The sequence below is a fragment of the Onthophagus taurus genome, chromosome 8 (assembly GCF_036711975.1).
Source record: "Onthophagus taurus isolate NC chromosome 8, IU_Otau_3.0, whole genome shotgun sequence".
Classification (NCBI taxonomy): domain Eukaryota; kingdom Metazoa; phylum Arthropoda; class Insecta; order Coleoptera; family Scarabaeidae; genus Onthophagus; species Onthophagus taurus.
In genome coordinates this window covers 20,750,020-20,759,223 of record NC_091973.1, presented here as the reverse complement: position 1 = coordinate 20,759,223, position 9,204 = coordinate 20,750,020, and the positions used below count along the sequence as shown (strand labels likewise).

General features: G+C 30.7%; 1 long non-coding RNA gene across 1 annotated transcript; it reads right to left on the bottom strand.

Annotated features, from left to right (window-relative positions):
* Positions 1-5,793: 5,793 nt before the first annotated feature.
* On the bottom strand, positions 5,794-8,132 carry LOC139431082 (uncharacterized). The gene is made up of 5 exons (XR_011641377.1): positions 7,816-8,132; positions 7,149-7,751; positions 6,919-7,081; positions 6,734-6,861; positions 5,794-6,671 (listed from the first exon to the last, which is right to left on the bottom strand). It is a non-coding gene; the product is annotated as an uncharacterized lncRNA (long non-coding RNA).
* Between the last annotated feature and the right edge of the window lie 1,072 nt (positions 8,133-9,204).

The following is a 9,204-nucleotide window of genomic DNA, read 5'->3' as shown; positions in this document are numbered from 1 at the left end:
CGGATTACTCTTGTCGAGGTCACCTAGGCAGAACTCGAATCTTCCTCCTTCCTTCGCTCACGCTGCAGGTGGTGGATTCTTCAAACTTCTCTCCAGGCGATGTTGCTCTCTTCAAGGCACTACACGGACTTTCCGTTAGCTAACTAAGTATGTTTCCATCTGTTTCTTGATATACGCAGAGACAAGGAGAATTAGGAGTTGTTCCCATGTGGTTCCGTCCCCTGATATATTTATTATTCACACATGTCTCTGGTGGTTGTTTGGTTTTTAGTTACAGAATCATTACTTTTGATACCTACATTATTATATTGTAAATTTATTATATTCCTATTATTATAAAGATAAATACTACGTGAGTAGTACTACGTAGACGGGTGGTACCACAACACAATAAAATAATAATACAAGAAAACAATAACGAGAAGAAACGAAAATTAATATTTTCTTCTTAATAGAAAACGAAATCCACTATTTTTCTTGCCTCGAAATAATAAACAAAAATCAAATCCCGGCTGTAAAAATACTACCGATTCATATCCAAGTTCTGTAAGAAACAAGTCGCTGCTCGCTAACAAAAGCAACGGTTCGCTCATAGACGCCAAATTCTGTGACGTAGTTCGGTATCCCACACAATCACGTCGGTCAACGGTGTCTCGGGCGCCACCTTTCGCTGTATAAAGAGGTGGAAGGTCCTCTATTCCCTTTACGTAACTGTTAGAAAAATAAACCTTGGATTTTAAATTTTAAAAAATATAATATATCCTTTAGTAAAATTAAGAACAATAACAACAATAAAAGCAAAAACGGAAATCGACTTTCAATCCAAAAATTTAAAAAAATATTCGTAGCTAAACAATCCTCTGCACAAACTAAACATATAATTGTTTAAAAAAGAAAGAAAAGGCCTTCTCTAATCAACAGTCAATTTAATTTTTACACCCGAGAGAAAACTTTTATGCTTCAATTCCGCCTGCGGAAAACCTCACAACAATACTAATAAATCCACCACCATTTTGTTCACGTGATATCAACGGACTCCGCCGTAATTCTACTAACGACAAGATATCCTACAATTCCGTCCGTGGAAAGTTCGGAACAATACTGTCACGGAAAATAAACAAGCCGCGACTCTACCAGAACTTTCATCTACCCTTATACATTTTTTACTTACTTGATCTTTTCCACTGGACCTACTGGACTGGACGCACTCACTGACTTACACCTCAAGCAACCACTAGTAATGACGGTAATGACACGACCAACACTACTACCAACGCTTCCAACCACTGTTCTTCCAAACGTGTTCAAACATGTATTTATTTCATATCTATCCCTACCACTCCCAAAACCGTTATTCCCTTCCTTCCTTTTCTTAAAAAACAACCAATACCTATATGCAACGTTATTTTCCTGGTATAAAAATTAGCGACCTCTTCGCATCTTTTTCCATCACTTCTTTCTTTCCTTCTCTCAGTCTACTTTTAAAAGGTCAGGAGCGTATTTCGGATTATTAATTTTTAAAATAAAACAATATTTATAATTAAAACTGCAACTTCGTTACGGCACCGACCTGTTATTTGCTAAATTGATAACGATAACTAAATGATGGTATGATACATATTAATAACTTACCAATATTACAAACAGGTGACTTACAGATACCACTTGCTTGATTAATAAAGAAAAATGGCAGGCGCCAGTTGAATCGACTTGTCGTCTTGATGGCGGCGCGTCCCTTTGTCAGGGCTAGCTGCATTATATAGCGCAATCTTAAAAAAATATTTTGAAACTTTCAGTTAAATAACAAAATTCAAAGCACGTATTTTTAATTTATAATACGGTATTAACAACTTACCTTAATTTATTTAGTTTATGCCTTAGTTTAAACATCACTCTTACGCGAGCAGAAATCAATAAACGTTTTCCATAAAAACTGTCGCACATATTTCGGAATATGTTTGTTGTAAATATTACGTATCTTTACTATTTTTAATTATTTAAGCAATCTGTACTTTTTAAAGAGATTGAGAATTTGCTTAATCCGAAATGAGTAAATGTTTTCTATAAAAACATTCGCATTTATTTCGAAATATATTCGTCCTAAATATTAATTGTATTAATTGTATTCGATTGGATGCTCTAATTGTAATGCCATATATGTTGGCCAGACGGGACGTACGCTTGGGGCACGTGTTCGCGAGCATAAAAATAAAACTAATTCCAACATATACAAACATCATATTGAAACAGGACATAACATCAATTACAAAGATATTAAACTTTTGCACAAATGTAATAAAAGTCAAAGACTTGATTTTCTTGAGATTCTTGAAATTATTAAACATAAAAATAATAATGAATTTGTCCTTCTTAATGATCAACTTCAATTAACTCAAAAACCAATATTTTCATTTTTAAAAGATTTTGAACTTAAATGCTGATTTTTTCCCCCTCTCTCGCGAACATGTTTCCCTACCCACGCTTCCTTCTCCGTTAGTCGTTTAAGTCGTTTTAGTCTCGTCTTTTCTGGTTCCTCCACCGCATCGCTGCGTGACTTCTAACATATTTTCTAAATTTTCTTTAACTTTTTTCGGGTTTTTTCTACGTTAAAAGTCTCGCAGCCTATGCCACGTCAGTTTATCTTCATATCGTCGTAAGTTTTCTCATATTATATTATATTTGTTAGTAATTATTTATTTTTAGATTTAACCTCTTATTTAGTTACCGGTCTTCAACCATTTTTATCCCGTTTGACCTTCAAAATTTTATTACGTATAATTTTTTAAAAAAACTTTTCAACATGTTCATATCTTTGATATTTTCTATAAAGAAATTTTTTCTCGCTTGTGTACATCTCTAAAAATTTTTGACTGTAAGTTCTATATGTTAACATTTTTTCGTTTTTCTAATTTTTTAAAAATTTTTTTAAAAATTTGTAGTTTCGACTGAAGATGAGGTAGCACCTCGAAACTAGTATCGAAGTAAAATAACAATAAATTTGCAAGTAAGAGGTTACTTATTTTGTTTTTCATTAAATATTAATTGTCTTTAAAGTTTAAAAAAAAGAACAAACCATACTTTTTAAAATAATCATGAAATATCTTACTTCAAAATGAGTAAACATTTTCCATCAAAACTTTATCACTTATTTTGAAATATGTCCGTTGTTGATATTAAGTGTCTTGCTATTTTAAATGAACTAACCGTACCTTTTAAAACAATCATAAAATATCTTACCCCAAAATAAGTAAACATTTTCGATAAAAACTTTCTGACTTACTTCAAAATACATTCATAGTAGTATTAAGTGTCTTACCTATTTTAAAGCAAAAAACCGTACTTTTTACAATAATCATGAAATATCTTATTTCAAAATGTGTAAACATTTTCCATCAAAACTTTATCATTTATTTTGAAATATGTCCGTTGTTGATATTAAGTGTCTTGCTATTTTAAATGAACTAACCGTACCTTTTAAAACAATCATAAAATATCTTACCCCAAAATAAGTAAACATTTTCGATAAAAACTTTCTGGCTTACTTCAAAATATATTCATAGTAGTATTAAGTGTCTTACCTATTTTAAAGCAAAAAACCTTACTTTTTAGAATAATCATAACATTTTTTAAATTGAACTAATAAGTATTCATCTTAAACGTTTTCTCACTAAATTCAAGAATTTTTCGTTAACTACGCCACCATTTTAATTTAAAGATGATTTTTTCTCTCAGTGTACTTTAATTTGTAAATTACAGTTGGAACATAAAGGAGATATAAATTTTCCTGTAAAATGATCATGATGTTTGACTTTTGGATTTGTGTTTGTGAAATTACAAAAGCAGATGGGACAGTTATTTGTGGAATGGAATGCGTTCCTTTCTGCTCGCGTCATGGGATGCATACGATTTGTGGTGCTGGCTTTTAGGATTAAGTAAAGTTCATTACTTAAAAGTTTTAATTGTTCAATGAACCATATTTGAGGATCTTGTCCTCGATACATTTTAAAACTATTGTAGCACTCGTTAAACGAGCAAACGATGTTAAATGCAACACTGCATGCTTCATGTAATTAATAATTTAACATACACGACTTTAAGTTCGAATTAGAACAACCATCAATTTTTTTTAGTAAAGATTCAAAGTCTGCGTAAATAACGAAAGGTTTCCTAAATAATGCTTTAAAATTTTTTAAATGCAGAGTATTTTCTTCGGGAATTGTTAATTTAACTGCTTTATGATCACTACAATTTAATGAGTGTTTATGTAGTAGATCTTTTGAATTAAAATGGTTGGGGCAACGATCGCAAATAAATAATTTGTTTCTATTTTTGGTAATAGATTTAAATAATAGCGGAGCTAAATCGTGTATTAAGCAGTAATGATGCAAATTATTTTTTTCCAAAATTAGTAAATTACAATGGTTATCTTTTATTTGTTTTGTATGATAGTATGGTCCTACTAATTCTAAAGCATCATTGAATCCGAAAACATTAATAGACATTGTAGGATTCTGTTTTTCAAATTTACTAATATCCGATAATTTAAGAGGAAAATCTAATCCTTGCAAATTGAAGATCTTTTCAATATTGTAATAATTATATGATCGTGCCTCTATTGAGTTGATTTTATATATAGAAGCCAGCATACAATAAATAAAACACAAATTATCGTTTAAATTTCGAATATTAAGAATCGCTCCTTTTTTCCTATTACTCAAGTTACTAGGCAACTCTATATAGCTACCTCCATGGATGGGCGAATATTTATTGATGCAGACCAATAAATAATTGAGGGAGAGGAATGCCCAACCAGAATCTCGCTCAGCGAATTCACTCATCTCAATAAAAAAAATAATAGCTAATTAATATGCTTTTATAAAACATAGAAAGAAACTCACCTGAGCCAAAATTATCTCGATAAATTCATTTAAGATTGTGTTGATACATGAAGATTGTAATATTACCCTGTTAGGTGTATTAAAATATTTGATATCCTGTTCTTCGGTCGTGGGAATAATAAAATTACTTGATAGTTCTACATTCACTTTTACTCCGCTCATTTTTTTTAATATGTTTCGGATTCTTGATTTAATGAGTGGAACACAATCTTCCAAAAATTTTTGTGGATCTATATGCGTTAAATTGACGATCGCTGCCGTTCGTAATCGGGATTCGAATGCTGAAGCGATATCTTGCCATCTCACCCGTTTACTTCGTGTCCTTCTATTTAACCCTTCACCCCTTTTATTTAAAAATTGTAGAGAACGTTTTATTTTTATATCGAGTTGTCTTAAGTCACACAGTATTGTTTGATAACGCTTATAACATGAAAGTTTACTACACAGAGAGAAAAACTGTAGATAGATTAACTAAATTCTAGTTAAATTGCCTAGAATTCGTGGTTAAAAGTTAGCTAACTAAATAAAATAGGTGTTACAACTAATTGAAATTAGTTAAGTATTAAAGTGGCGAATTTAACTATTTATATTTATTAAGTAGATATTTCAATGTATCTTAATAGTAATGCTTAGGAAAATAAATAGACTTAGCTATTGTTTTCAGTTACAGTACCTGAATAAACAGCAGATTTAAAGTATTCGTGTAATGTATTAGCTAACAAAAAAGTAATTTTAATGTGTAATAATAAACATTTTATAGAAAATAACTTGTTGTTTTAACGACAAAATGTGGATAATTGATCTAGTTAATATTAGTCAATGTAAAAAATTATTGTTGGTATTACATCGCCTTTTTTTAGGTCTTATATCTAGTCGAAATAGTAATTTTAATGTGTAATAATAAACATTTTATAGAAAATAACTTGTTGTTTTAACGACAAAATGTGGATAATTGATCTAGTTTATATTAGTCAATGTAAAAAATTATTGTTGGTATTACAACTCCTTTTTTTAGGTCTTATATCTAGACCTTTCTAGATATTTTATCTAGACTTTTCTAGATATTTTGACTATATATGAAGTAGTTAATCGGACTAAATAGGATAGGTATCAATACAGGTAAATAAATACACATTTATTTCGTATAAATAATAATTGTTTATTACATAAGAAATGTTACAAAAATGTATACAAAATTTTGTTGAAAATGCTTTGTTATGTGGCGTTTAAAAGAATACATAGATTGGAACATTTGTGGACAAGCAGTGCACGAAAAATTGCACAATGTGTTTTTACACTTGTGGACATATTGCAAATGTTTGAGATAAATTTTAACGTTTTCAAAAGATTTTGTGCATAAAAAACAATTCATATTAACAAAATTAAATAAAATTTTATAAGATGGTCAGTTAACAACTAATCGTTAAATAAATCTAAAGTTTAAATTACGAAGTTAATTCGGAAATAAGTGTAGTTACAGTGTTCGAAATATTATTATCCTGTATTTCGTAAAAAAAACTTTTCGATGAATTGCCAAGGCTGCAAACACTGACGTTGGTATTCCAAATTGAGAACGTAGTAAATTTGAAAAGTCACTGAAACCGCCTTTAGATAGGATTCAACTTTGTATAAAACGTCATTCATATATATGTAAAATTCGTTTAAATTTTCAATATTTGGCCCAATAACTAAAATAGTTGGTTGGAGCCTCCATTGCTGCACCTCAAATTCCTTCTTTCTCTTTTCTAAAAATGTTTGAATGTAACTTTTATCCTAAAACACATCACATGTTATACAACTTCCTATAATGAAATGTAATAATAATTTAGTCTTACGGTTAAATAGTATGTAAAACAATTTTGCGCATCCAATATGGATGGTCTATAAACTTCCTTTATTTTTTTAATTAATTGTGGCTTTAGGATGGCATTGAGGCTGATTAGTATAACGTAATTCCGACTGTCTAAAAATATAAAAATAGTTTAATAGCTGTTGGTAAGTGGGCATATTATAAAAATACCTTCCGGCAAATCACATTTTTCTAGTAAGCTTAATATTTGTTTACATTTCTTGTCGTTGACGTTCCTTTTGTAAATTGCGGTAATTTTATCACAAAATGAGGGCCATTTCAAGAATAATAATTGACACCTATCTTTGTGTAGCACATTAAAATCCAATTCAAACTGAGAATAAAATCGATTAAGGATAATTATAAATTTAGTTAAAAGTGCTATTACAACAAATTCTTACCAATGTTAGGTCAATATTTTGATTAAGGATTGGCCAGTTTACGTACACATCCACATTTCCATTTAAAATGTCTTTTCTTCTAATGCCAAAAGTATTTTTCCACTTGTCTCAACAATTTCTATAGGAGACTGATTATATCGTAACCATTCCTTATCACCACTTACTTTTTCTAAAATGTCTTCACTTTCTTCATTAATTGAATTACTTGTTGACTCACTGTCCGTAGAATGTTTTCGTTTGTATTTACTTTTAATGATACCAACGTTTCGATATTTTTTTGACAAATTATAATACTTTTCTACTAGTTTTCCTCTTTTGAATTTTTCACCAATATATGTTACTTGTGAACAGCAATTATATTAGCGTCTATTACTTTAATTGTATTATATAACAAACCTCATCCTCTCTAGGAAATTTTTTTTTAATTTTTTTGAATATATCCTGGTAGACGGCTTTTCCCACTGTTACGTCATGGTCTAGTAAGTACTGGGCTATGATTGTAGTGAGTGCATGTCTATTCTTTACACTTAAAAACTTTTGGGCACCACTATCTTGAAGTATTATTTTTCCAGTTATTGTCGACTGCAGTAATTTTTCTAAATCCTTTATACAAATGATTTATATTTAAAAGTCATAATAAAAAAAAAGTAATGGAAATAATAATTACCAGTGAGAATATGTTGTGTTCGTTTTCCTTATTTTCCTCACCTTCTTTATCAACCTCAATAGTACTGTTTTCATATAACCAACTGCTTAAACTAGAGGGTGTTGTACATGCACTTTCGGTGGATGGTAGTGGTGTGAGATATCCCTAAAATATTTCCAATGTAATATAAATACATACAGGTGTCCAACGGAAGTGAAACGTAGCATATTATAGGGAATCTATAGATGCCATGGATTTGACATTTTCTCACATAGATACAGAGCAAGGATGTCTTTTTGAAGGTAGTGTTGTTTCCATCACTTCCGGCTATACCGGAAATTTTTTTTTAACGATACAAAAAATTTCTTCGAGTATAAGTATTTCAGAATTAAGTAATGTAACTGCTAAAAGATAAAATTAAAATTTTTTAAAAAATAATGAAGGTTGTAGCCATTTCCGGTATAACCGAAAGTGATTGAGACATGACACTACCCTTAAAATATACTTACATCTCTTACTATTGCAACTGTACTTTCTCTATGAAACCTTATGTCCCACTTCCGTAGGAGACCCCGTATAAGTACAGAGGTGTTCTTGTAAACTGCGTCGCGTGGGACGAGAGCCGCTGTGAGATCCGAAATGCGGCTGGCCAAGCAGGCTGTGTCGAGCGCACACGAAATTCAGGGAGATGGGCTTGTGGGGCATGTCGGAACTCACAGCGGCTCTCGTCCTACGCGACGCAGTTTCCAAGAACACTTCTATACATAGCTATGTATATTAGGGCGGGTCAAATTACTATAAAATTTTTTTTTTATTCGGTCATATTCGTATTCTGCACTGAATTCTAAGAAAAAAACTCCAGTGGACCCTATCTCTAAACCAAATTTTTTGCCCCCCGATTTTCAAGTTTATCTAGTTGTAGAAAACATTATAAAGGCTGTATGACACGGAAACAAATTTGATACAAAATTTACGACGTAAATTTATCGCGCGAATTTAACAGCTTTGATAGCAAATTTGAATGTAATTTTTGCCTTTAAAATTAATTGTTTGATACGGTAACATGTCAATAAATTGTCATGTTATTTAATAGGTATTTTGGTCTTAATGGTTTGAACAAAAATTAAATGAAAGAAAATTAGATTCTATTATAGTTTGCACTATCGACAACATGAGTTAGCCTTTTGATCAGTGTTTTATTATCTGAAAAAACGTAGAATAAACGTCTATTGTAGTGTAAGAAATGGTTGCAGCGACGCAATCAAGGAAAGGACGTATTAAAATGTTAAAGATGTTAAACAATGAACTTCTCTCAGAAAATCCTACATTTTACCGAAACAACCTTTGTTTGGATAATTAGCAGCTAGAATATTTGTTATCGATGATGGCAAAAGAAAGCGACTAAGATAC